General features: G+C 41.2%; 1 protein-coding gene across 3 annotated transcripts in view; it reads left to right on the top strand.

Annotated features, from left to right (window-relative positions):
- Nucleotides 1-14,434: 14,434 nt before the first annotated feature.
- NEXMIF (neurite extension and migration factor) overlaps nucleotides 14,435-25,441 on the top strand; it is a 135,147-nt gene continuing 124,140 nt past the window's right edge. Inside the window, exons 1-2 of one of the 3 annotated variants that reach the window (XM_072744784.1) lie at nucleotides 14,435-14,507; nucleotides 15,257-15,505. The gene's annotated coding sequence lies outside the window, so the exon portion shown is untranslated. Of the gene's footprint in view, nucleotides 14,508-14,918; nucleotides 15,506-25,441 lie in introns of those variants that run through there. The other 2 variants (XM_072744783.1, XM_072744785.1) reach the window with 2 other exon arrangements.

Here is a 25,441-nt window from a genome sequence, read left to right as displayed (position 1 = left end):
TCCCCCTCACTCAGACACTATCTCTCTCTCAAATACATAAATAAGTCTTTTTAAAAAAGCAATGAAGCATGATTGGGAGTGCTGATGATAGGTACTGGGGAAGGGGGTGGGTGTAGATCTAAGATAGGGAGGCTCCTACTGCTTTCCAGAGGCTGAAAGTGGGCAAACATAGCTGTGAGACTAAGAGTGGATGTTTAAACTGCTGTTACTATGAGTACTATATTCTATCTTTACGGCATTTTGTTTTCAGGTACATTTCATGCACTGCCCAGTCTTGCCCAGTCCTTTTGCCAACACAACATGGTTGGCCCTTCTTTACCAAAAGCTTTTGACTCAGTGTATTGGGGGGGGGGGCAGTTTCCATAGGAACACACCTTCAACTTTATAATGGAAGTCAATAGAGAATTAGGATTCTTTTTACCAGAATGAGTTTTTAGCCAACTTTCTTGGGTTGTAAACATGTTTGTGGAAATTAATATTTTAGAGTTTTAAATTCTAACTGATTAGGCCAAATTGAAAGCATATGAGCAGAATGGCCAAATGTGTAAGGAAGATAATTTTGACTTCTGGAAGAAGACAATATTCAATGACTTCTGCAAAGCAGGGAAGTGGTAGATCTGGCTTTCATTGGAGGTGATACGTGGCTGAATATTCAGAAGTCATGTTTCCTCTAATAAATAAGCAAGCCAAAGTCCATCAGCATGTTTATAGAGGATGGGTCTATACTGCATTTATAGAATGAGCTCCTGACATATTTGACACATTGCATGGCATTAAAAAAAGCCCTGAGAAATAATGTAGTATTGCGTTTAAAGTGGAGAGAAGGGAGAACTTATAACTGGTAAGCAAACAGACTTTTAGTTTGGGCTCTGTCATTGACTACCTATATAAGTTTGAACAAGTCTGAACCTCAGTTTCCTCCCCTGTAAAATGAAAATGGCAATACATCTTTCACTGGATGTTGTGAGCAATAAATGTTATGATGAATGTGGGAAGTATTTCTGAAGAGCAATAGCTAATTTTTATTGAGGTCTTAGTTTCTCCCAGGGATAGTTTTAAGTATTTGACATAAATTAACTCATTTGATCCTCACGGCAACCCTAGGAAATAGGTACTATTATTATTTCTCCCACTTTACAGATGGGGAAACTAGGGTTCGAAAATGTTAATTTATTTACTCAACGTCACACAGTAAACCAGGATTAAAACACCAGAGGCCACATTCCTAACTTTCATATTACACTGTCTAGATAGCAATTCAAAGGGTGATGGAGTTAATTTCTCAGAAGGGTATGAAACCTGGCTCTAAATAGCATAAATAGCTTTCAAACTTTGGTCATTCTCCAAAGTCTGTGCTTTTTTTTTTCACTATGCAACCTTCTGACAATGCATAATAATAGTAGCTCTCTTTTGTTTACTGCCTATTTACCAAGCGCTTTATGTATAGTACCACTAATCTTCATAAAATAAACAGCCCTACAATGTAGGTATTATCTTCATCTGACACATAAAGAAAATGAGCCTCAGAGAGTCATCCCATGCCCAAAGTCCCACAGCTCCAAGGTTTTTTGTTGTTGTTTTTTGTTTTTTGTTTTTGTTTTTGTTCAAGTGGAGCTTGAATTCATGACCCTGAGATCAAGACCTGAACTCATGGCTCAAAGTTTTAAGCCACATCTGCCTCAAACCAGAAACTATGTGAATTGTACCTTACTATTATTCTTGCAAAGTATAAAGGGCACAGGTGTTCATTGTCAGATTGATGACAAGAAGTCTCAGCTACATGCTTCTGGGAACTCAGCTGATGTTATTTTATGTGAGGATAGTCCAAGTTAAGCTAAGTCCTACAACATCCATCATCTGATTCAATGAGGCACATCTGCTTTTTTCTGACATCCCCTCTCTTCTAGCTCTTTCTCTCCCTTTCATCATTCCCTCCTTGTCTTCTTTCTCTTTCCTTCCCTCCTCTCCTTTTTTAACTTTCTGCTTCCTCCCCCAACCCTCTCCCCATCTTTAGGGCCATCTGAGCTCAGTCAGGGAGGCACGAGGCCAACTTCTGTGGTATAAGTTGTCTTCAGGGTTATACCTATCCTGGAACTGAACCTCTTTTGGGACAGTGGTCCTGATCAGAGTGACTTCAAGTTGAATGAGGAGCCTGGAAATTGCCCCAGCCTCATTAGATTTTTGATAAACATGTTGACTAAACCAGACTCAAAAAGAATCAATCATTCTCTGGAGACGTCCATTAGGAAAATCCATCTGTGAGGCCATGCATGGCTGGCTTAAAAGTATGCATGAAATCTTCAGCTCATTCACTTATTTAGACATTTTATCCTTCAAGTATAAGTGCTTAGCACTGACTGAAGATTACAGGAGTAAAGAGAAGGAAGTAAGCTTCCTGCCCTCAAGGAGATAGAAATTTTCAGTTCATTGTGGGAGCAGACACATGCTCAAGTACTTATAATATGTGGAAATAAAGCGCTTTAGTAGAGATTTATACTATATTGTGTGTCATAAGAGCCCAGCATAAATATCCAATTAGTCTTTGGGGGAAGGATAAGGAGGTGGCATTTAATTTAGGCTTTGATAGGTGAGCAGCAGATCATCAGAGAAGGAGGGAAGGACATGCCAGGAAGAACAAGGGACTTGTGCAAAAGCATAGGAGCATGAAAGAACATTCAGCTTCCGGGAACAGCAAGTAGTTGAGTATTTCTGGTAAGGGTTCAACTTCATCACTTTTTAACTATGTGACTGGGCTAAGTCATTTGCCCCTCTTGGCTTCTTTCCACTCCTGTTAAATGGTAAGTATATAATAATTATCATTTTATCCACACTATGTACCAAATGAAATGGATAACATGGAATTCTGACATCATGTGGAGGTATGAATTTAGTCACTCTTTTCAATCTTTAAAGGTTATGTTAAAGTAGATGTGAAATAACTTTACAAATTATAAAGCACCATACACATGTGCACTGGTAATATTATAAATCTCATGGGCTAAAACTATATAGCACCATAGGGAAGCTAAAAAGTTTCCTTTTCAGCTTCAGTGTTCAGCCACTTGGCTCAAATCCTTCCCCTGATTAGTTTGGTGCCAGGAATCCTCCTTCCATCCTCTCACCCCCACGGCTACTTTTCATTAGTTTACATGGGAGAATGTGTGAGGAAAACTATTTTCCTGTATCCAGCCCCCATCCTTTTCTTAGGTCCTTTTCTTTTAATCTCTGGGCCCCAAAGGGGAACATAAATACTTTAACTCTCGACTCCTTACTTCACTCTCCCGTACTTCATTCCAGGAGTTTCAGGCAGCCTGTTCAAGCTTAATACTTTATTCAAGCCTCTTAAGTCCACCGTCTGGGATCCTGGATTGCCAGTTCTAAAATCCTATTAACAATGTCTCCCACAGTGGGTAGGTAGTGTGTGTCTGCCATGGAAACATCATGCAAATAGACCTCTTGGGGTTTACCTTAACCTCTAAGGACTTCGATATAGAGTAAAGAATTGAGTTACTTTTGTGTTTAAAGGGCTAGTGGCTAGAATGTGGTAGTCAGACATGTTTTATTTTGATCCATGAGATGGGCAGAGTATATGTGCCCTAGGTAGTTAGTATCATATCATAGGAAACCCAAAGACCATGGACATTTCCAAAAAAAAGTCAGGCTGCCCTGGCTGAGTCCATGGTTCTAAATTCTATTTAGGCAATGGGTTCTCTCACTTATCCTTAGCAGATGTACATCAGTCATACCTATTTGTAGATGATTATATCTGGCCCCATAAATGTCATGTGTGTATGTTTCCTTTCTGGATAGACTCGAAGCTTATAAAGGGCAATACCTATATCTAGTGGATATATGTATCTCCATATTAGGCTAAGCCTAGTGTCTGGCACATAAAAGCTCAATTAACTAAATTAATTAATTAGTAAATTTTAAAGATACGCTAAAGGAGACAGATAGTTTGACTTAGGAACTCTCAAGAAATCCTTGCTGTTTGAACTATAATACTACAGGGAGTTACAATTGCCTCCTGGTGATAGAGGAGCCAATACTCTCCCAGAGGCAGGCACTTATTCTACATAGCAACTCTGATGGTTAGGTAGCAATTGTTGCCCCAAGCCTGCCTTCCACAGCTGCTTCCCTTTATCCTGGAAGTGAAAGGTAAATCAAACATTTTGAAATATCAACAACAATTAATTGAATACCTAATAAATGTCAGGCACTGGGCTATACAATGGGTTACACAAAGATGAATAAGACATAGCTCCTGGCATTGAATAATATGCTTTCTGGTCAGAGAGATAGACTTGTATTCACACACTTATGATATAGAAGACAGAATTTGCTGTGTAAATTCAAAAGAGAGGGATATTAATTCAGTCTTGGAGAATGTAGTGGATTGAGTGGTGGCCCCTAAAAAGATATGTCCAAGTTCTAATGTCTGATACTTGTGAATGTTAATTTATCTGGAAAAGAGGTTTTTGCAGATGTAATTAAGTAATGGACCTCAAGATAACATCATCCTGGATTAACTAGATAAGACCTAAATCCAATGACAAGTGTCCATATAAGAAGATAAACAATAGAGATACAGGCCAGAAGGTCATGTGAAGATGGAGGCAGAGATTATTGTTATGCAGACACAAGCCAAGGAATACCAGGAGCCGCAGAAGTTGGAAGACGCAGGGAAGGATTCTTCCTTAGAGCCTTGGAGGGAGCATAGCCCTACCAACACTTTGATTTCAGACTTTTGGGCTCCAGAACTGTGAAAGAATAAATTTCTATTGTTTTAAGCCACCAAGTTTATGGTAACTTATTGCTCTAGGGAAATAATACAGGAAGATTAAAGAAAGGCCTTGGAAAGGATAGGACACTTCAACAAGACCTTAAAGGAAGAGAAGGATTTTAATAGGCAGAGAGAATGCCCTGTTATTTAACAAAGATGAGGACACTCACTGACTACTCTGAACAAAACCACATGGGGAAGTGTGTTGATTCCATATTTCTTAGATGCCAATGGATTGGTTTGTGCATAACCAAAAAGGATTCTTAGGGAGTGTTTGTGTTAGATGAATTGGAACACTCTTTTCTTGCCTTGTTCCGCACTTACTCTTTTAAAATACATCCTTCATACTGAGCAGGATCTACTTAAAGTCTGCATAATTCCCAAAGCAATGTCCTTGGGGATTTGGCACAATTACCTACGTGGATGGAACCAAAAAGACTATTTCAGGAAAGGATAGGCTTCAAACCCAGCCAGAGCTTCTGTTTCCTTCGTAATTTTCTCTCATTTTCCTTTACCTATATTATTTTTATATTATTTTTTCTATGGTATGAGCCAGTCATTACTCAACACATTATACTATAACTGTCACCATCATTACTACCATTATCAAAATTAGCAGAAGGAACAGCAGCTGTTAACAGGGCAAAAGGAGAATATTATGGGAACTGCTAATGTAGATAGAAGGAAGCTCACAACTTCTCCATCAATGACCTGGGAGAGCCTTCCTGCAGAAAGGGAGATGTTAGAAACTTCTGAAGTACAAGCATAGATGCATTTATTATATGCCACTATATTAGAAGTCTTTTGCCAGGTGTTTCTATATACCTTAACTCATGAACTTCTCACAAGTTCTCTGTGAGGTAGAGATTATTATTATTAGCCTCTTTCTACAGATGAGGAAATTATGGCTTTGAGAAGACTCAGTGAACCACCCAGGATCATATCAGCAAGGGGTAGAACCCAAGCTCATTTGATTCTAAGTCCAGTGTTTTTCCACTACAACACAGCTTACCCTGCTTCCCTCTACCTGGGATGGTGGGGATGTGGGAATGAGGTACACTCTGAGGTGTTGGATTTTTAAAAAAATATTTTATTTATTTATTCAGGAGAGACACAGAGGGAGAGAGAGGCAGAAACAGGGACAGAGGGAGAAGCAGACTCCCTGCAAGGAGCCCAATGTGGGACTTGATCCCGGACCCCAGGATCACACCCTGAGCCAAAGGCAAACGCTCAACCGCTGAGCCACCCAAGTGTCCCTGAGGTGTTGGATGTTTATATGCAAAGGAGTCCTTTAAGGTCCTTTCCTTAAAGGAGAAGAGGTAAGCATGTCCAGAAGCTCTGAACCAAATGTTTCTAGGGCTATTTGAGCTCAGTCTGGCTGGGTGTCCTTACTCTAGGACTACTGTTAAAACCATGAGACTACATTGCAATTTCCAACAGTGTACATTTGGGCACTTCTAATACCTCCCACACTGAATAAGACCTGTGAGTCTGTGCCTGTGGGAGCTCACACTGTGCAGGACACTCTGGGTGGTGCCTAACCAAGGGAAGTCCAAAACCCACATCATACATTCGACACATTATCCACAGATTGCCATGCCACTTGGGTGCACAGCTGCCTGCTGCACAGCTGTACTTCATGGGCAAAAGACATGAACAGAAACCTCACAGAGGAAGACATACACATGGCCAACAAGCACACGGAGCAATGCTCCGCATCACTTGCCATCAGGGAAATACAAATCAAAACCACAATGAGATACCACCTCACACCAGTGAGAATGAGGAAAATTAACAAGGCAGGAAACCACAAATGTTGGAGAGGATGCGGAGAAAGGAGAACCCTCTTGCACTGTTGGTGGGAATGTGAACTGGTGCAGCCACTCTGGAAAACTGTGTGGAGGTTCCTCAAAGGGTTAAAAATAGATCTGCCCAATGACCCAGCAATTGCACTGCTGGGGATTTACCCCAAAGATACAAATGCAGTGAAATGCCGGGACACCTGCACCCCGATGTTTCTAGCAGCAATGTCCACAATAGCCAACCTGTGGAAGGAGCCTCAGTGTCCATGGAAAGATGAATGGATAAAGAAGATGTGGTATATGTATCCAATGAAATATTACTCAGTCATTAGAAACGACAAATACCTACCATTTCCTTCGATGTGGAGGGACCTGGAGGGTATTATGCTGAGTGAAATAAGTCAATCGCAAAAGGACAAACATTATATGGTCTCATTCATTTGGGGAATATAAAAATTAGTGAAAGGGAATAAAGGGAAAGGAGAGAAAATGAGTGAAAATATCAGTGAGGGTGACAAAACATGAGAGACACCTAATTCTGGGAAATGAACAAGGGGTAGTGGAAGGGGAGGTGGACGAAGGTTTGGGGTGACTGGGTGATGGGCACTGAGGGGGGCACTTGGTGAGATGAGCACTGGGTGTTATGCTATATGTTGGCAAATTGAACTCCAATAAAAAAAATAACAAAATAAAAAAAAAAAGAACGAAGCTATTTGAAAGAGAGAGAGAGAGAGAGAGAGAGCTGTATTTCAGCCTGCTGATCCCTGTCCAAGGTCCTGCCTTGAGTCCGGACACAGTTCCTCATCACCCACAGTTCCACTCCTACGTTGCTCAGGACCTCCTCAGTGCTGCCAGGCCATAAACATTTGGCCTGTGACTTCATTTAGGGCTTCTCCAATGGCTCTTGGCAACAGAGGATGGAAATGGTTTTCTCCAGGCCTCAATTCCCTAACGTTGAGTCACTCATCCTGTCTCAGCATGTTCCAAAGGCTCACCCTGAAAGAGAGTAGCAGAAACTGTTTCTACCTAGGCTGGCTTTGAACACAGCAGCCAAGGCACCTGAGCATGCTGGGCAAATGGGGTCAGGACACCCTAAACACTCTGGATTGGAACCAGCACTTTGCTCATCTTGTCTCAATTTGTGGGCTCAGCTGTTGCAACTCAGCTCTACCACCATAAAGACAAGGAGTTCAACCAACAGAACATATTTGTTTGTTTTAAGACTTAAGGAAGTAGGTTTTAAGGAGGGAAATATTTGCATTGAGGCATTGTTTTTAAATAGATTGTCATGAACAAACACCATGATGTGTGTGAACACTTATCATAATTCATAAATGCTCATCATTGCTATTATCTGAACCCAAAGATTCAGTGCATCTAGCTATCTATCTGGTTTGTGGCCATGACCTTTATTGTCCACATTTATAAAGTCAAGAGCAAGAATTCAAGGGTAAAATATCCTATAGTTCCAAAACCTCCCCAGCCTGGCTCCATTCAACCTACCCAAATTTGGCAACTAGAGTGGGCCTTGGCTCCAGCCACACTATGCATGTCACTGATTCCCAAATACATTTCTTACTATCCTGTCTCAGAACTTCTTCAGCTCATGCTGTTCCCCATGCTCAATTTATTCTCCTCACTGTTCTATTTCTCCCTCTGGGTCACCACACCTGGTGCATGCAGGGGACTCTCAAACTCCTTTGGTCTCCTGACCAAAGAGGCCCTGACTTATTCTTACCTCTCACTCAGCCCTCATTTTGCACAGCCTGAGTATTGCTTTCCTGTGTTTTCATGCCTAGGCTCATAGACTATATGCTTCTTGAGGTAATAATATGCCTTTAACTGTCTCTTTTTTCTCCTCCTGAGACCTAACACAGGGCCCCAGCCAAACACTAGCTGAATAACTCCCAGAATGAGGATTCCCCTTGGCCCTCCTAGGGCTGCTGAAGGGAAAAAAAGAAGCATCTGTCTATTGTCATGAGGGAGAGAGCCATGGTTTTTTATTTTATTTATTTGTTTATTTATTTATTTATTTATTTATTTATTTATTTATTTATTTTTAATAATACATTTTTTATTGGTGTTCAATTTGCCAACATACAGAATAACACCCAGTGCTCATCCCGTCAAGTGCTCCCCTCAGTGCCCGTCACCCAGTCACCCCCACCCCCCGCCCTCCTCCCCTTCCATCACCCTTAGTTCGTTTCCCAGAGTTAGGAGTCTTTATGTTCTGTCTCCCTTTCTGATATTTCCCACACATTTTTTCTCCCTTCCCCTATATTCCCTTTCACTATTATTTATATTCCCCAAATGAATGAGAACATACAATGTTTGTCCCTCTCAGATTGACTTACTTCACTCAGCATAATACCCTCCAGTTCCATCCACGTTGAAGCAAATGGTGGGTATTTGTCGTTTCTAATGGCTGAGTAATATTCCATTGTATACATAAACCACGTCTTCTTTATCCATTCATCTTTCCATGGACACCGAGGCTCCTTCTGCAGTTTGGCTATTGTGGACATTGCTGCTATAAACATCGGGGTGCAGGTGTCCTGGCGTTTCATTGCATCTGAATCTTTGGGGTAAATCCCCAACAGTGCAATTGCTGGGTCGTAGGGCAGGTTTATTTTTAACTCTTTGAGGAACCTCCACACAGTTTTCTAGAGTGAGCCATGGTTTTTTAATGCAATTTAGGACAAGGGAGGGAAATACTGAATTCCATTCTATTTAATGGAAGCCGTCAATGTGCTGAGTGCTATCTCTGAAATAAGAGGAACAGGCAATGCTGGTTTCAGATCTGGAGCTCCAGAGTTCCTTTGGGCCATTCTTTGGAATTCACCAAGGAAAGGTGCCATAAAGTCCCATTCAGGCATCATTATTATGATTGGTATGTAGTCTCCAGGCCCAATTATGGCACATAATATGAAAAGCAATATGGTAGTTTTCTCCCTTGTATATGTAACATGATACTGTGATAATGGTATTTTCTCATTCACCTTGTTTCACTGCTTTGGGATAAGGAGAACATAAGGTAGAGCTGAAAAACATACTGTGTCTGTCCTCAGCATGATAAAAAGAAATTTCTCAGGTCCAGCTACAGGATGACAGCATCTCTTATGCCCTTCAAATTTCCAGATACTATAGTTAACCTTCACTGAGAACAGTCTGAGTTGTGGGACTGTTAGGAAGTATGGCAGGCTGAAAACCCCAACATCCTTGATACTTGGTTGGTATCTGAAAGGCTGTGGCCATTTTGGAGTACCAGTTCCAGAGGCTACAAATTATCCAGGCATGTAACATGGAAGTAATGGAGTAGTTAAATGTTTTCTCCAAAATGCTTTTCTCCAAAAGAAACCCCAGTAAATGCTCCTTAATCTTTGTTATCAAGCTGTATTAGCCAGTAAATAGATTATTCTCTCAATTTCTCCCATGGAAAAACTGAGGGTCAGAGAGATTCAGTAATTTTCTGAATATCGCAAGTTTGTCAATGGCAAAATTAAGGCCAAAACCCAAGATTCTAGGTCTTAGTCTCATATACTTTCATGACTTTAATTTATACCAATGGACATCCTGCAATGGATTGTTAAATAGCAGGGACCAATAGTTTCTAAATGGTATCTTCTTGCATTGAGGTCTCACAATGATTCTCTCTTTAGATTTACCTTACAGGGAGAAAAACTATAGAAGAGATCCTTTGCTACATTTTTAGTCAATAAAATCGCAGGGAAAGGGATGATGTTGGCCAAGACAGCTGTCTTGACCTGAGTTTCACCCTAGACAAAACAAAGAATGTAGTGAAAGTCTGATCAGTGCCTTTATGTTGAGTGCTTCTGTTAGTACTGTGCTCAGACATGGACATCAAAGTTAAAAGTACCTGATGTCAAGTGAAATCAGTATCTTGAAGAGATATCTACACTTCCATGTCCATTGCAGCATTATTCATAATGGCCAAGGAAAGGAAACAACCTAAGTGTCTGTAGATGGATAAAGTATTATGCACACACACACACACACACACACACACAGAGAGAGAGAGAGAGAGAGAGAGAGAGAGAGAGATTATTCAGCCTTTAAAAAGAAGGAAAACTTGACATTTGTGACATGGATGAACCTGGAGGACATTATAGTGAAATAATCCAGACACATAAAGATGAAAACTGCATGATCTCACTTCTATGTGGAATCTGAAAAGTTTAATTCATAAAAACACAGTATAGAATGGTGTTTACTGTATGCTGGGAATTGGGGAAATGGGGACCTGTTGGTCAAAAGCCATAGTTTCAGTTATGCAGGATGTGTATGTTCTGGAGATCTAAAGTACAGCATAGTAACTATAGTTAATGATGTTGTATCTTGAAATTTGTTAAGAGAATTTATCTTAAGTGTTCACACCAAAAAAAAAAAATTATAAGTATGTGAGGTCATGGGTGAGTTAATTAGCTTGATTATGGTAACTATTTCAAAATGTATACATATATTAAAGCATCACAATGTACACCTTAAATATAAATACATTTTATTTGTAAATTAAAAAGCACCTGTTCTCCTCTCTTTAAGTGAACAATATAGAAAGAGAAAAAGATACATAAGTAGACAGTGTAAATATCATATGCTGAGTATAATAATTTAAAGTAAACCCAGGTGCAATGAGAGCACAGAGGAAGGCACCTAGGCTAGCCTATAGGTAGAGATAGGGCCTCAAAAGCCTTAAAAGCTTTCTTGAAGTAACTACAACTAACAACAGTGCCTTGCCCATTGAAAGCACTCAATAGAAGTTAGCTATTATTACTATGGCGGTAGACAATATTCCTGCCCTCAAGAGGCTCACAGTCTAGCAAGGAGAAAGTACCAATACATAACTATAATAATATGTAATTTGAGCTCAAGGGTTTGTTGGAGAAAACAAAAATGGATAATAGCCCACATCCAATGAATGCTGTGTATGTACCCAGCAGTGTTCAAAGGATATCATATATATTCTTTCATTTAGTTCCCACAACAGCCCTGTTTATTTTCATTTCTCTCAGTTATAGATGAGGAAACTGAGGCACAGAGAAGTAAAGTAACCTGTCTAAGACCAAGTTAGTTACAACTAATAAGTGATATTAAGTAGTCACATATGAGAAAATAAAAGCAGCTCCTGATACACGAAACCTGGCTTGGCACTCACAGGCAGGCCATGTTGTTTTTCTGTTGGATATACACAATCTCACAAAATACGAACATCAGACAAGGTTACTCTGAGAACATGATAAAGTGAAACAAAACAAGGATACTTCATAATGAGTTTAAGCATAAACAAAAACAAGGTCACTATACCACCCACAAAAGCTTTATCCCTATTTTAGTCTACCCAAATCTTATAGATAAGATTTATTAATATGCCAAATGATAGAATTGCCCTTGCTTGCTGATGGCATTTAATACAGAATGAACTCCTACTTTCTAAGACTCTCCTCCAAATTACCCAACCAAAGCCCAAAACCTGTAATAAGTCCTTTCTACCACCCTTTTACTAAGACAACTCATAATTCCTTATTATATTAGTCCGCTAGGGCTACCATAACAAAATACCACAGACTGAGTGGTTCAACAACAGAAATTTATTGTCTCACATTTCTGGAGGCTAGAAGTCCAATATAAAGGTATTGACACATTTGGTTTCTCCTCTAACTTCTCTCTTTGGCTTGCAAATGGTTGTCTTTTTGTTGTGTCCTCACATTGTCTTTTCTCTGTATGCATATGCTCCTGGGGTGTCTATGCCTATACAAATTTTCTCCTCTTATAAGAACACAAGTCAGGGTGAATTTGGTCCCACCAGAACTGCCTCATTTTAACTTAACTCTTTAAAAATTCTACCTCCGAATACAGTCACCTTCTGAGGTATTGGGGTAACCCCCAATAGGTCTTCAACATTTAAATTTGTGAGGGGACACAGCTCAGCCCATTATATCTATGATGTGCATTGTCCCTCAGTGTAACAAGTAATAAACCTTTTTCACCTATAGGTGTGTTCCTGGTAGTCTTTAGGTGACAGCACTGCCACAAGTTATAACTGGTGACTAAAAAATGACTAACTTTAAAAAGGAAGACTAGGGGATCCCTGGGTGGTGCAGGGGTTTAGCGCCTGCCTTTGGCCCAGGGCGTGATCCTGGAGACCCGGAATCTAATCCCACATCAGGCATCAGGTGCATGGAGCCTGCTTCTCCCTCTGCCTGTGTTTCTGCCTCTCTCTCTCTCTCTCTCTCTCTGTGCGACTATCATAAATAAATAAATAAAAATTAAAAAAAAATAAAAAGGAAGACTAGCATATGTGGTTATTTTTTTTAATTTTTTATTTATTTATGATAGTCATACAGAGAGAGAGAGCGAGAGGCAGAGACACAGGCAGAGGGAGAAGCAGGCTCCATGCACCGGGAGCCCGACGTGGGACTCGATCCCGGGTCTCCAGGATCGCGCCCTAGGCCAAAGGCAGGCGCCAAACCGCTGCGCCACCCAGGGATCCCAGCATATGTGGTTAATACAATGAAAACAATATGCTTTCTAACAATGGGTAAAGAGCAATTTATTGTGGCCATTGAGATCCAGCCAATACATGGTTAGGATTTCACATGTTTAATATTTGTTTTCGTTTTTGAGGGCAAAAACCAAATCTTTTTTTCCCTCATATTTACCTCACTGCCTGAGGTAAACAAATGCAAGATAAAGAAAATATTGTTTCTATTCTCAAGATGTGTATATCTAACTTCTTTGTGACCCAATTTTCTCAATTGTAAAATAAGAGTAATACAATTGTGAGGATTAAGTAAAATAACTTATGTAAATTGCTTAACACAGTATCTGGCTCATAATAAGGACTCAGGAAGTGTCCATTATTTAAGGATGAGCTATTATTTATGGATGAGTTTCAGAGATATAAAGCATGAGGGGAAAAGGACAAGAATGTTCCAAGCAGATGGCATGTTAAAAGACCAAGGCATGGAGATGACAAATTGTAAAAAGGCCCTTATGCCCTGACAGACACTTTATTGTTCAGCAGTGAAAGACCCATGGAGAGTATCTCAAACTTGATAAGGAAAACCCCATATTTTGTTGACAATGGGATATCTAGAACATTTGCCTCTTGTACTTTACTAGGGATGTAGAAATCCCCCCACCATGCTATTTTGGCGGGTGGTGGTGACAGGCCATAGAGGCTCTGTTGAATGTGAGGGTGAAAAGTTCCACAAATCCAGTCTCACAGCCTGAGCGATGGCAGCAAAATGAGGCTGCAGCTGTGGCAGCAGAGAAACCTAAAATTGGGCCCTGACTGAAGAAGCTGTCCTTTGACAGTGGGCTGCTGGAGCAAGTGTACACAAAGTAACTTAGTTTTACCCCTTCTGTTCTAGCACCAACCTTTCCATCACTTGTCCTGGCTCCTAGTGGTAGTGGTTCAGAGGCTCAGGCCTCAACCTTACACCCAGGGCTTCAGGGTACTAAACTATCCCTTCTAAGCTGCGCGACAATCCATTGCCATTTACCATCGGGTTCCCAGGAATTCTGAAGGGTAAGGATCAGCTAAGGGATTTTTCAATGACTGATGTCAGGCAGATTCCTTTTCCTTCCCGGTGTATTCATGTTTCCCTCTCCTTCTTTATTCCATAAAACTCCCCCTTCCAATTCTCTGGGGAATGGCCCTTCATCCAACCCTACATGACCCACCCCCCTGGGGGCCTAGGCTCTGAAGTTAAGGGTAGGCAGAGATTGAACGGTTGGATGCCTGGTGAAAGAAGCCATTGGACTATTCTTCCCCAAACTTCAGAGCGCCCCTCTCTGTACATGTAACTGGCCTAAAAGGTGTGGGAGAGGGGTGTCCGGCTGTGGGTTTGCCTAGGAAAGAACGCGCCACTGGCGCGGTGGACTCGGCTGGCTGCAAGAATGTGAGTGGGGGGCGGGGTGGGGTGGGGAAGGGGGGTGCGCGCCCTTTATGACAGGTGGCCGCGCAGTGCGCGCTCCCGGGCGCCTAAGGGGAGGGAGGGACAGACGGACAGAGTGGGAGGGGGCACATGGGGAAGGGACCCTAGACAAGGTGGAGAGAACAGGAAGGAAAGGAAAGGCTGCGGTGGGGAAGGGAGGTAGAGGGGGGAACGCAGCCAGCAAGAACAACCGTGTTGGAGGAAACAATGGCAGGGGCAATAGCGATGGTGGCAGCCGAGGCAATCCCACTCTGGGCACCTTTTTGAATGGGCAGAGGCATCTCAGGGAGAAGAGGAGACTAGGCAGCGCCCGCCGAGGCTCTGAGAAAAGCAGAGGAGGGAGGAGAAGGAGGAGGAGGAGGGGGGAGGGGGGACGAGATAGGGGGAGAACCCGGGACGGAAAACCAGTAGCATCAGCATCAGCAGCCGCCACCGCCACACCAGTAGCAGTAGCGGTAGCGTCAGTAGCAGCATTTAGCAATAGCTTTAACGACTACAGCGACAGTAGCAGCCGCCCTCCTCCTCTCTCCCTCCCGCGGACCGCCGCAGCCACCGCACTGAGAGGGCTCCAGCGCCGCGCGCGCAGCCCGCAGCTGAGGTAGCCCGGGCCGAGCGAGCGGTGGTGCACCCAAAGCACGGACCCCGAGAGCGGCCCAGAGTCACTGAGGTGCTGAGTTTCAGGGCCAGATCCCGACAGCTCTGACTCCTTCTAGCACTGCGGCGGCAGCGGCAGCGGCGCCTGAGGGACACAGGCGCATCCACCTGGCGGGCCTGGCGCATGGAGCTGAGGCAGAGGCGGCGGCGGCGGCGGCAGCAGTAGCAGCAGCAGCGGCGGCGGCGGCGGCGGCGGCTCTAGCAGCTGCAGCGACGGCGGCAGTCAAGCCTTGACTGCGACCGCGCTAGTTCCAGCGCCGGCTGCCTGAGCCTGTCAGCGACTTGCGCCTCCTGAGTCGGCCTGCGAGGTGAGTACGAGCGTTACCAACCAGCTCCCTGGCCTTTCTCAGGCTCCCCCGCTGGCTCAAGATGGCAAGGGGTGGAACGAATTGGGGGAAGCCAAGATAAAAGAGAAGGAAGGGAAAAGGAAGGCATTCTGTGTGAGAATGGCGTGCATTTGTGTGTCTGTGTACGAGGGAGCGAGGCAGTAAGGGCGAGAGATCTCGGCTAGCCCTGATAGGCACTGCAATCTAGGAAAGGCCTCTGCTTGCGCTGGGAGAGGGGGGAGGGGAAGCGAGCGGGCCGGAGCCTTGGCGCTCACATACACACAGCCCGGCAATCGAAGACAGCAGTGTGCCTCCTCCTTTCGGGCTGGTGCCGGAGAGATCCTGGCCAGGGAACTGGCACCAACACGGCACGCTTCCGTGCGAGCGGGAAGACCCACGCGGCGGCCGCGACTGGGAGCCAGGGCCAAAGCGGCAAAGGTGCGAAGTACGGTCGCCAGCGCCCCCTACGCACTTGGGGCTGCCCTGCCAACCACTGAGCGCTCCCCAGCACGCGCCACCCGACCAAGGGCCGCGGGCGAGTGTGTGCTGGGCGTCCCAATGAGCCTCGCCGAGGCTGTGACCTTCGCGAAAATTGGCCCTCGGTCCCTTCCCGCTTTCGGTGGGGATCGAATTGACACACTTTCCTGCGTGGCTTTTGGTGCGTCTCTCTGCCTCGCCCCGCTGCACACCTCCGCTCGGGTCTAGCACACCCGCAGGGCTGGGAGGCCGCGAGCTGGCGTGGGGAGCGGGGCCCGCTCCGGGAAAGTATGGAAAACGCGCCGCTGAGTTGGCGCCGTTCTGCTGAGGAATCCAGTGGTTTTAGCATGACTGCTTCTCTGTCTGATTCGTGAGGGACCGAATCACCCGCGCAAGGTTTCCTGTCTCTTTTGAAGTTAAAAAAAAAATCATATATATATATATTGCGTCTCCATTTCAACATTGGCACACTTGATTTTTGCCTAGCTTCTGGTTGCGTTTTGGAGTCAGTGGGTTTCATCTTTTGCTTTTGGGTTTTGGCTCCCAGCATATTGTTGAATTCTGTGCACAGCAGTGTACTTAGCTATGTGGCCTTTTCCTAACGTTCCATTTTCTAGACTCTTATCTGAAGAGACATGATTTGTGTAGGACTGCTAAAGCTGTTTTTAAAAAGCATCGAAAGCATGTCAACCAGTGATTTAAATATCTCCTCGGTTGTTTTTGGCGGAGGAGCAGAGTGTGCTGATAGTTCCTTAAATATTTTCTTTGGTGCGAAAAGGTGTTCCAATAGTCTTCTCTGAACTACAGAAACCGTTTGGGTTTCAGGGGATGAATCTCTCTTACATCTTTTACACGTAGGGTGCCATAATCCAACACTTTATTTACAGCAGTGATGTTCTTGTGGCTGAGGAGAATTTACCCTTATTTAAAATATATTTTTAGAAGGGAACAGAAAAACCCCAAAGTAACTGTCATTTTACATATTAACTGGGAAACTAGATAATCAAATAAAACTGGCTGAGTGTCTGAAACTATCCCAGTGAAATATGTGGCTGTGAATATAATTAACCATCTGTCTAGTGAGCAATTTAAATTTGGGCTGGTACATTTTTATTACACTGTCTAATTTCTGGAAGACTTGTACATTTTACCAAGCAGTAACAACAAAAACGTATTTGCTTACTAGGTCAAAGATTTACTTGTGTGGTGGTGGGATTTCCCTTCCTCCCACCCCCCCCATCTTTCCTAGTCCTCACACCTTGACCTGGGAGATCAAAATGAGCCTCTTGCTTTTGCAAATGGCATATTTACAATAGAAGAACTCAAACTGGTAGCTAGTGATTAGACATTTTTGTTTCTCAGAAATATCTCCCAATATTTTACCTCCCAATTACATTCATTTGAGTTGAACAAAATATAATTTTTTGTACACATGTGTTCAGGTGGAATAGCATGATTCAACAAAATTTAAGAATTGAAATTTGACTCCATTTACTTTCTTTTATTCTAATTACCCAACTAGCTCACCCCTAGCTGTCCCAACCACCTTTCCACACTCCACAAACATGCACTCACCAATGAAAATCATCATGCCCTTTTGTCCTGATAATCAGTTTCTTAGGTTAGCAGTATTCAGATATCTGATTTTAACAGTATGTTGAGAAACTGCTATTTTTTTGGAAATCAAGAATGTAAAATACTATAACATGAAAGGGCCTTGTCGATATTTTTGAATTTTTCCCTATGATGTGATTTTAACCAGAAATTTGTTACTAAGGAAAAAAGGAATAGATTTTGGGTGAAGATGAAATGGCCCTAGAAGATTAAATTCAAAATAGCTGTTGTTAACATTACAAAACAAAACAGAATAAAAATGAACCACTGATTGATTGTGCAGTGGACTAGAAAAAGTCACTTAAAGGAAAATACTTTTAAAACAAATATTTGACTAAATAATAGCTTTGATTAATGGGTAACAATTATGTAAGCACATGGTAGAATTTGACATATGTCAAGTTTGTTAAATAAATCAACCTGTTCAGTGAATAAATCTTTGATGCATCAATGCTTTTTAAAACACACAGGCGCACACACACACACACACACATACACACACGCAAACCTTTAACACCCTGTTGCAAAGTGAAACGCTGCCACTTACTCTCTGCCTCACTGCCTCTTTTCTCCCTTTTTCTATTTTTTCATAATCCTCTGATTACCTGTAAACTACCCAGTGAACAGAGAAAACTAAAGATATGGTGGCGTTACCTGTGTTTAAGTGGAAGAAAACAGATGAGTAAAGTGATAAGTGCTGGATCTTAAACACTCAAAGATGTGCTTATCTGACACAATCACCATGGAGATCCTGGTTTCACCAAAGTATTTGTTTAACCAAGTCTAGCCAACAAGCATTCATTGATTGCAATTTCTCTGTTCCTAAGTCCAGTTCTAGTGAATACTTATTTTTTCCTCCAAATACCTTACTAAAGGGAGAGAAAGAGATTCTAACTGGCCTTTGATTGTTACATTGTCTTTAAACTTATTCATCTGGTGACAAATACATGGTTTAAGTGTTTCTGCTTGTAGCAACCAAAAAGAGAGAAGAACCAAAGTGGATGACAGGGAAGGGAAATGATATAATAAGGAGGAGGTCATCTGGCTTCCCTGCTTTTGCCCTCTTAAACATTTTAGTGACAATAGCAGACCTCCAGGATCCTGTAAGTCTTCTTTAACATATGATAATCCCTTTAGAAACTTCCTTTATCTCTACCTCCTCAATTTAAAAGCATATAATCAATCGCTCCTCACAGTCACAGTGTAGGTCTTTCTGCCCAAAGGTCTCGTTTCCATATTTTAACACAAACACCTATTTGCACGGGGGTGGGGGGGGGTGGGGGGGAATAACGCAACAAGATTTCAGGTTTGAGCATTTTGATTTTTTCTTTATTTTCGCCCTTTACCTCCAATGAAAAGTTGCCCATCAACTAGCTCCCTCATTAATAGTTTCTCCACCAGAAAGCACCATTTCAAGCCCAAGGTCATAGGGTTGGACATAAAGGACTCACCAGGCTCTTTGTGCCATTTTCCAGGGCTGCTTGAAAACAAAACAAAGGGCACTGGATGAGATTGCATCATCACTTGGACCTACCTTTAACTTCAGACCTTTTCTCTCACCAAGAAAATTTCATTTTAGGCAGAGGTCAACATTCCTCTCTTCTTCAAGCAACACTGACCCTTCTGCAACAGTAAGCACATCACAACCTTGGGAAAATCTAGTCTGTGATGGGGTCAGCCTGGAGAATAGGGTATGGTGGGGAAACACTGTCTTATACTGATAGTAGGGCCTTTCTTGGGCCAGCTATAGTAAAAGGGATGAGGATGCTCTTTGTTTCTTTTCTCTTCAGTCTTTCACTGCCCTTGGTGATTTGCAGGCCTCTACTAGGGAATGTGCTCTTTTTGGTCTGTGTTTTTCTGCAGATAAGCACTATGACCTGATGTCTTTCCCTTCCTTGTTCTCTGGTAGAAAAAGGACTGAAGTCTTCAGGACCAACGACTATGCATATAATTTTTACTTGTCTAAAAGGCACTTCAATAGGTCATTTTATCCATCCCCAGTAAGATGACTTTGATATAAACAATTATCTAATGTTTTCTCAAACACCCCCAAGCCATGTTTAAAAAGTTACATCTTTGTCCCATAGTAGCCCATTTCAAGTATTAACACAACTAGCTAAGCAAGGAGCTACTCCTAATATTTCACATGAGGGGGTTTAGAGGTTAGATACCAAGGTTATACCATGGGCCTGATTGCTAGAGTAATGCCAAGCCATCCTCCATTGAGAAAAGGCACAGAGATTGATTTTCCTTGAAGCAAGATTAAACCATTTCCTTTAGGGAGGACTAGAAGTGGTGCAGCCATACGTTGTGGTTTATACCTCTTGTCCTGGCATGCTTGCTTCACCCTCAAAATTGTCCCAGTTTGGACAAGAAAATTCTATGGTCATCCTAACGATAAGGCTCTTTTAAATCAAGCACACAAAGAGATCCTATATGTATGCTGGAACAGGGTTATTCTTATTTTCATGAAAGACTGGTGATAGGTAATAAGTACCAAGCATACCAGGAGGCATTTGGGTTTAGAAAGATCATCTTTACCATGGCTGTTGTAAGACAAAAGAGAATGGTGCCAATGGAATGTGAATTCATCTTTTTAGAATATGCTTTGAAAAATGCACAAGTAACTATCTCTCTGTCCTAAATAGTTTGCATGTGGTCTTGCCAAATACAAATATATGTCTATACTTATATGTAGATATCCATATGTAGATATTACATTTATTTCCATTTGCTTTTTCTATAATGGAGAAGATGACCTTTTAAACTACTTTCCAGTTCTAAGTATCTACAATTGGCTTTCACTGATCTAGGGCAGGGGTCAAAAGAAACTATGGCCCACAGGCCAAATCTGGCCCACTACAGCAAAAGAACAATGCAAACAAGAAGAAAATGTGGAGCTATTTAAAGTTGCTTTTACAGGTGTTTTCAAGCGACCCCTTCAGAATTGAGCTTTACTTAGGCCAATGTTAAAATGTGTCCACGTTTCCTGAACATGTATAGAACCAAATAGAATGGCTGGGTGATGACCCCAAAAGTAAAATCCACATGTGATTTTGTTTGAGTAAAAACATTAATAGTGATCTTTTCTTTCCTGCCTATTGCAGTAACCTAAATTTTGTGGTGTTACTGAATTTTTTTCCGGCCTCCTATCCAGTATCTGCCATGTTATTCCAAGCATGCATGTGATTTATTAACCCAGAGACCAGGTCTCAGTAACTTGCTTGAACAGATACCTTCTGTCTCTTTACTTACTAAGTAACTGGAACACATTCTGAAGACATGCTTTACTGAGTAAGGGAGTAGCAAAAGTGGTTCCTAACCCTTATTTTTGGCATGAACTCCTGTGAAAATTTGATGAATGCCAAGGAAACTTTCAGAAAAGTGCACGTTTACATATATGACACTTGCATACATTTTTAGGAAGTCCAGCCATACATTCCGAGTTAACCTCTGCACTAGCCTTTGCTCAATTGTTTCAAGAATTCCTATTGTGTGGCTGTCATGGTCATGGTAGCTTCAAATGGAAGCCATGAAAATGATTCTTTCAAGAAAGCCTGTTATTAATATGCTTCTGGTCCACAGCTCTCAGCTACTGTTACAAGCATTCTTCTGATTAGCCCGCACAGGTTTTATTATTATTATTATTATTATTATTATGAAAAAGAATCACTTAGCACTCACTTTGACTTACTGTTCTCACCAAAAACAAGCCAAGGATAGTATCCCTAAATCCTTGATTTGCCAACTTTCAGATTCTTCTTTTTTTTAAGGTTTTATTCAGCTATTCATGAGAGACAGAGAGAGAGAGAGAGAGAGGCTGAGACACAGGCGGAGGGAGGAGCAAGCTCCACGCAGGGAGCCTAATGTGGGACTCGACCCCAGGTCTCCAGAATCACACCCTAGACCGAAGGTGGCACTAAACCACTGAGCCACAGGGGCTGCCCAACTTTCAGATTCTTAAGAGTGACTGTTCAACACTCACTATCCACAAATTCATTATTAATATATAAAATATATTCCATGAAAGTTCATGCATGTTTACCTGCCCCCATCTCTCTTTCATCTTTCTCTTTTTATATGTTTACCTTAGCCAATGGCCTTGACCAAAATAGGGAACTCTTGCTAGCATCAATAGTTAGGTAGAGTCAGAGAGGAAGGTGGTATCCAGATATCTTCATGAGGACTCCTGGTACTCATGGGCCTTTTGGATTGTTAGCCATATCTAACATGCTTTATTAAAAGCAAAGCTCCTTAAGTTCTGCAAACAAGAATATATGCCACATCTGTGTCTTACTTACAATTGAGGTGGTAGGAATAGGTGGTATCCTAATCCATGAATAAATGATTATTACTTGTCTCTTCTTTTTATCTTAGCAGTTTGGAGTATGAGGCAGGGTATGGGGACTAATTGAATCCTAAATTTGGAAGGGCTGTTAATCATCATATCTACTTTAATTAGCAAAAATTTATTGAGCAACTACTTTGTGCTAAGCACTGGGTTACTGGGGACACAGAAAAGAATAAAACAGATTCTCTTGTCTTAGAGGAAGTTAACTTTGTTCCTAGCTGGGTATTTTTATCATCTGATTTAATTTACCTCAACCTTTTTCTAATTCATTGCATTTTTCTATTGTTTCTATATTCTCTCCATTAGAAAATAAGTATAGATGTTCTGTTTTTTAAACACAGCAGAAAATTCATTGCAAACAGGTATCTGTAGCTGAGACAAGATTTCCAGCCTTCATGGCACAAATGCTTCTGTTCTTATTTCTGTATTGACTTAACAGGCCCTATTTAATAAGGAGTAACATATTTCTTTTTCCCTGTAGTTCAGAGGCAAAATTTCTATCATTGCTATCATTGGTGATGATAGCATTCACCATGATGTATTAACCATTGATTTAAGATTATAGTACAGAACTACTGACTTCTGAATAATGAGTTGAATATACTCTGCAAAAAGCCAGCTGACCATCTTTGAGTGAGTTAGTTTTTAACCACTAGTTGGTGATTGTATTAGTTTGCCATGGCTGCTGTAACAAACTACCAAAAATCTAGTAGTTTATAAACAACATTAATTTATTTTCCCACAGTGCTAGAGGTCAGGAATCTGAAACAGGTCTCACTGGGCTAAAGTCAAGGTGTGGGCAGAGCTGCATTTTTTTCTGGGGGCTCTAAGAGAGACTCTTTTTCCTTGCCTTTTCTAGCTTTTAGAGTTTGCCCACATTTCTTCGCTCATGGGCCACCTCCATCCTCAAAGTCAACAATGGCATATTGCATTCTTCTAATCTTGCTTTCATTGTCACATGTCCTTCTCTGACTCTCACTCTTCTGTCTCCCCCTTCCACATTGAGTCTACCTGGATGAATAATACAGAGTAATTTCCTCACCTCAAGGTTGGTTGATTTGCAAACTTAATTTCTTCTGCAACCATAACTCCCTTTGTGACATATAACTTAACATATTCACAGGTTCTACAAGTAGGCTGTGGACTACTTTAAAGGGTCATTACTCTGCTTACCATAGTGACTTGATTTTTTTCTTTTTCTTCTGAAATAATTGTAGATTCACAGTATTTTGTAAGGACAGAGAGGTCTTATATTCCCTTCACCCTGTTCCCCCAATATTACATCTTACATATACATATCTAGTATAAGATCAAAATCATGAACTTGACATCTGAACAATAGGTGTGTTTAGTTCTATGTCATTTTATCACAGGTATAGATTTGTGTAACCACTACTACAATCAAGATAAAGTACTGTCCCATAACCAAAAAAGATCTTTCTTGTGCTATCCCTTTATTTTCTTTATGGTCACCCTTACCCTTTTCACCCCCACAATCCCTAACCCCTGGCAACCATTAATAATTAATTTATATCTATAATTTTGTCGTTTCAAAAATATTGTATAAATGGAATCATGAAATATGTTGCCTTTTCATTTTGGCTTTTTATTCAGCAAAATTCTCTTGAGATCTATCCAAGTTGTTTTATGTATAAACAGTACATTCCTTTTTACTATTGAACAGTATTCCATGGTATGAATGTATCACAGTTTGCTTAGCACTTAACTGTTGAGGAACACTTTGGTGGTCTCCAGTTTTTGGCTCTTACATGTAAAGCAGTACAGGTTAGTGTACAGGTTTTCATGTAAACAGAAGTTGTTATTTCTCTAGAGAAAATGCCCAGACTATGGTTGCTGGATCATATGGTAAAGGCATGTTTAGTTTTTAAAAAGCTGTAAAACTATATACCAAAGTACCTATATATAACTTATCACAATCTACTAGTATCAACATTTTACCTATTTGAGTAAACTTAACCTTTTATTCTCCCTTATTTATAATATTGTTGAATTAAGTATTTCCTCTACATATATTTAGAACTACATCAGACAATGTTATAATTTTTGTTTCAATTGAGAAAACTTGACAGGAAAAGCAAAGTCAATTGTATTACTCTTACTTTTGCTTTTTCTGTTGTTCTTCCTTCCTTCCTGAGGTTCCATAATTCCTTTTTTATATTTTCCTTCCATTTAGAGAACTTCCAGCCATTCTTTTAGTGCACATTTGTTGGCAACAAATTCTCTTAGTTTTCCTTCATCTGAAAATTTTTAAATTTCCCCTTTATTCCTGAAGGATGTTTCACAGAATATAGGATTCCGAGTTGACAATTCTAGTCTTTAATCACTTGAAAAAGATTGTGCCACTGCCTTCTGGCTTCTGTGGGTCCTGATGAGAAATCATTCAGATTGTTTTTTCCCTATAGCTAAAGCATCATTTCTCTCTCACTGCTTTCAAGATTTTTTTTCCCATGTCTTTAAAATTTCTAGAAGTTTGACTATAATGTGTTGTGGTATGTGGACTTCTTTGGGTTCATCCAGTTAAGAATACTCTCAGATTCTTGAATCTGTAGGTTTATATCTTATGCCAGATTTGGGAGCTTTTCAGCCATTTTCCTTTGAATACCTTATCTATCCTGCCTTCTTATATTTTATTGTTCCATACCTCCTCTGATGACAGGAAAGTTAGATATTTTTTATAGTCTCACAGGTCCCTGAGGCCCGTTCATTTTTTTTCAGTCTATTTTTCTCTGTTGTTCAGGTGAATAATTTCTATTATTCCGTCTTCAAGTTGGATGATTCTCTCCACAGTCCTCTCCATTCTGCTATAGAACCCATCTGTTGAGATTTTTAAAAATTTCAGTTATTGTATTTTTCATTTCTAAAATTTCCACTTGGTTCCTCCAGGTGTCGTCGTCTTCTTCTTCTTCTTCTTCTTCTTCTTCTTCTTCTTCTTCTTTTTTGCTAAGACTTTACCTTTTTTGTTTCAAGAATGTAATTGATTATTGAAGCATTTTTATCATGACTGCTTTAAAATATTTATGGGATAATTCTAACGTCTCTGTCATTTTCGCAGAGATGAGTACTAGGGAAATATGGGCAACAGGGAACTTACCTGGATAGTATGGACCCCACAGAGTTGGTAGAAACTATATCATTGTATTGACCAAATTTTTGCCTCTTGACTCTTCTAAGAGAAGTAAAGTGATGCACTGCAGATTCCTGCACCACTCCATTTGATTAAAGAGATAGTTTCCCCTGTTGGGGAGAAGTTAGTTTGTTTATTCTTAGCAAAAACACTCCATCTCCATGATTGAAATGATCATTGACTGAGGAAATATTAACAGAAGAGAGTAGGTTATGAAAAGGGTATTTATTCATTCATTTTTTTAGAATCTAGGGTTTATCTGGCATCTTTGTGGCCCCAATGATCCTTGAGGCTTCCAGCATCTTAGCCTGGTGGGAAACATTTATGAAAG

Source organism: Vulpes vulpes, chromosome X, assembly GCF_048418805.1.
Source record: "Vulpes vulpes isolate BD-2025 chromosome X, VulVul3, whole genome shotgun sequence".
NCBI lineage: Eukaryota > Metazoa > Chordata > Mammalia > Carnivora > Canidae > Vulpes > Vulpes vulpes.
This window is presented reverse-complemented; position numbering and strand designations above follow the sequence as displayed.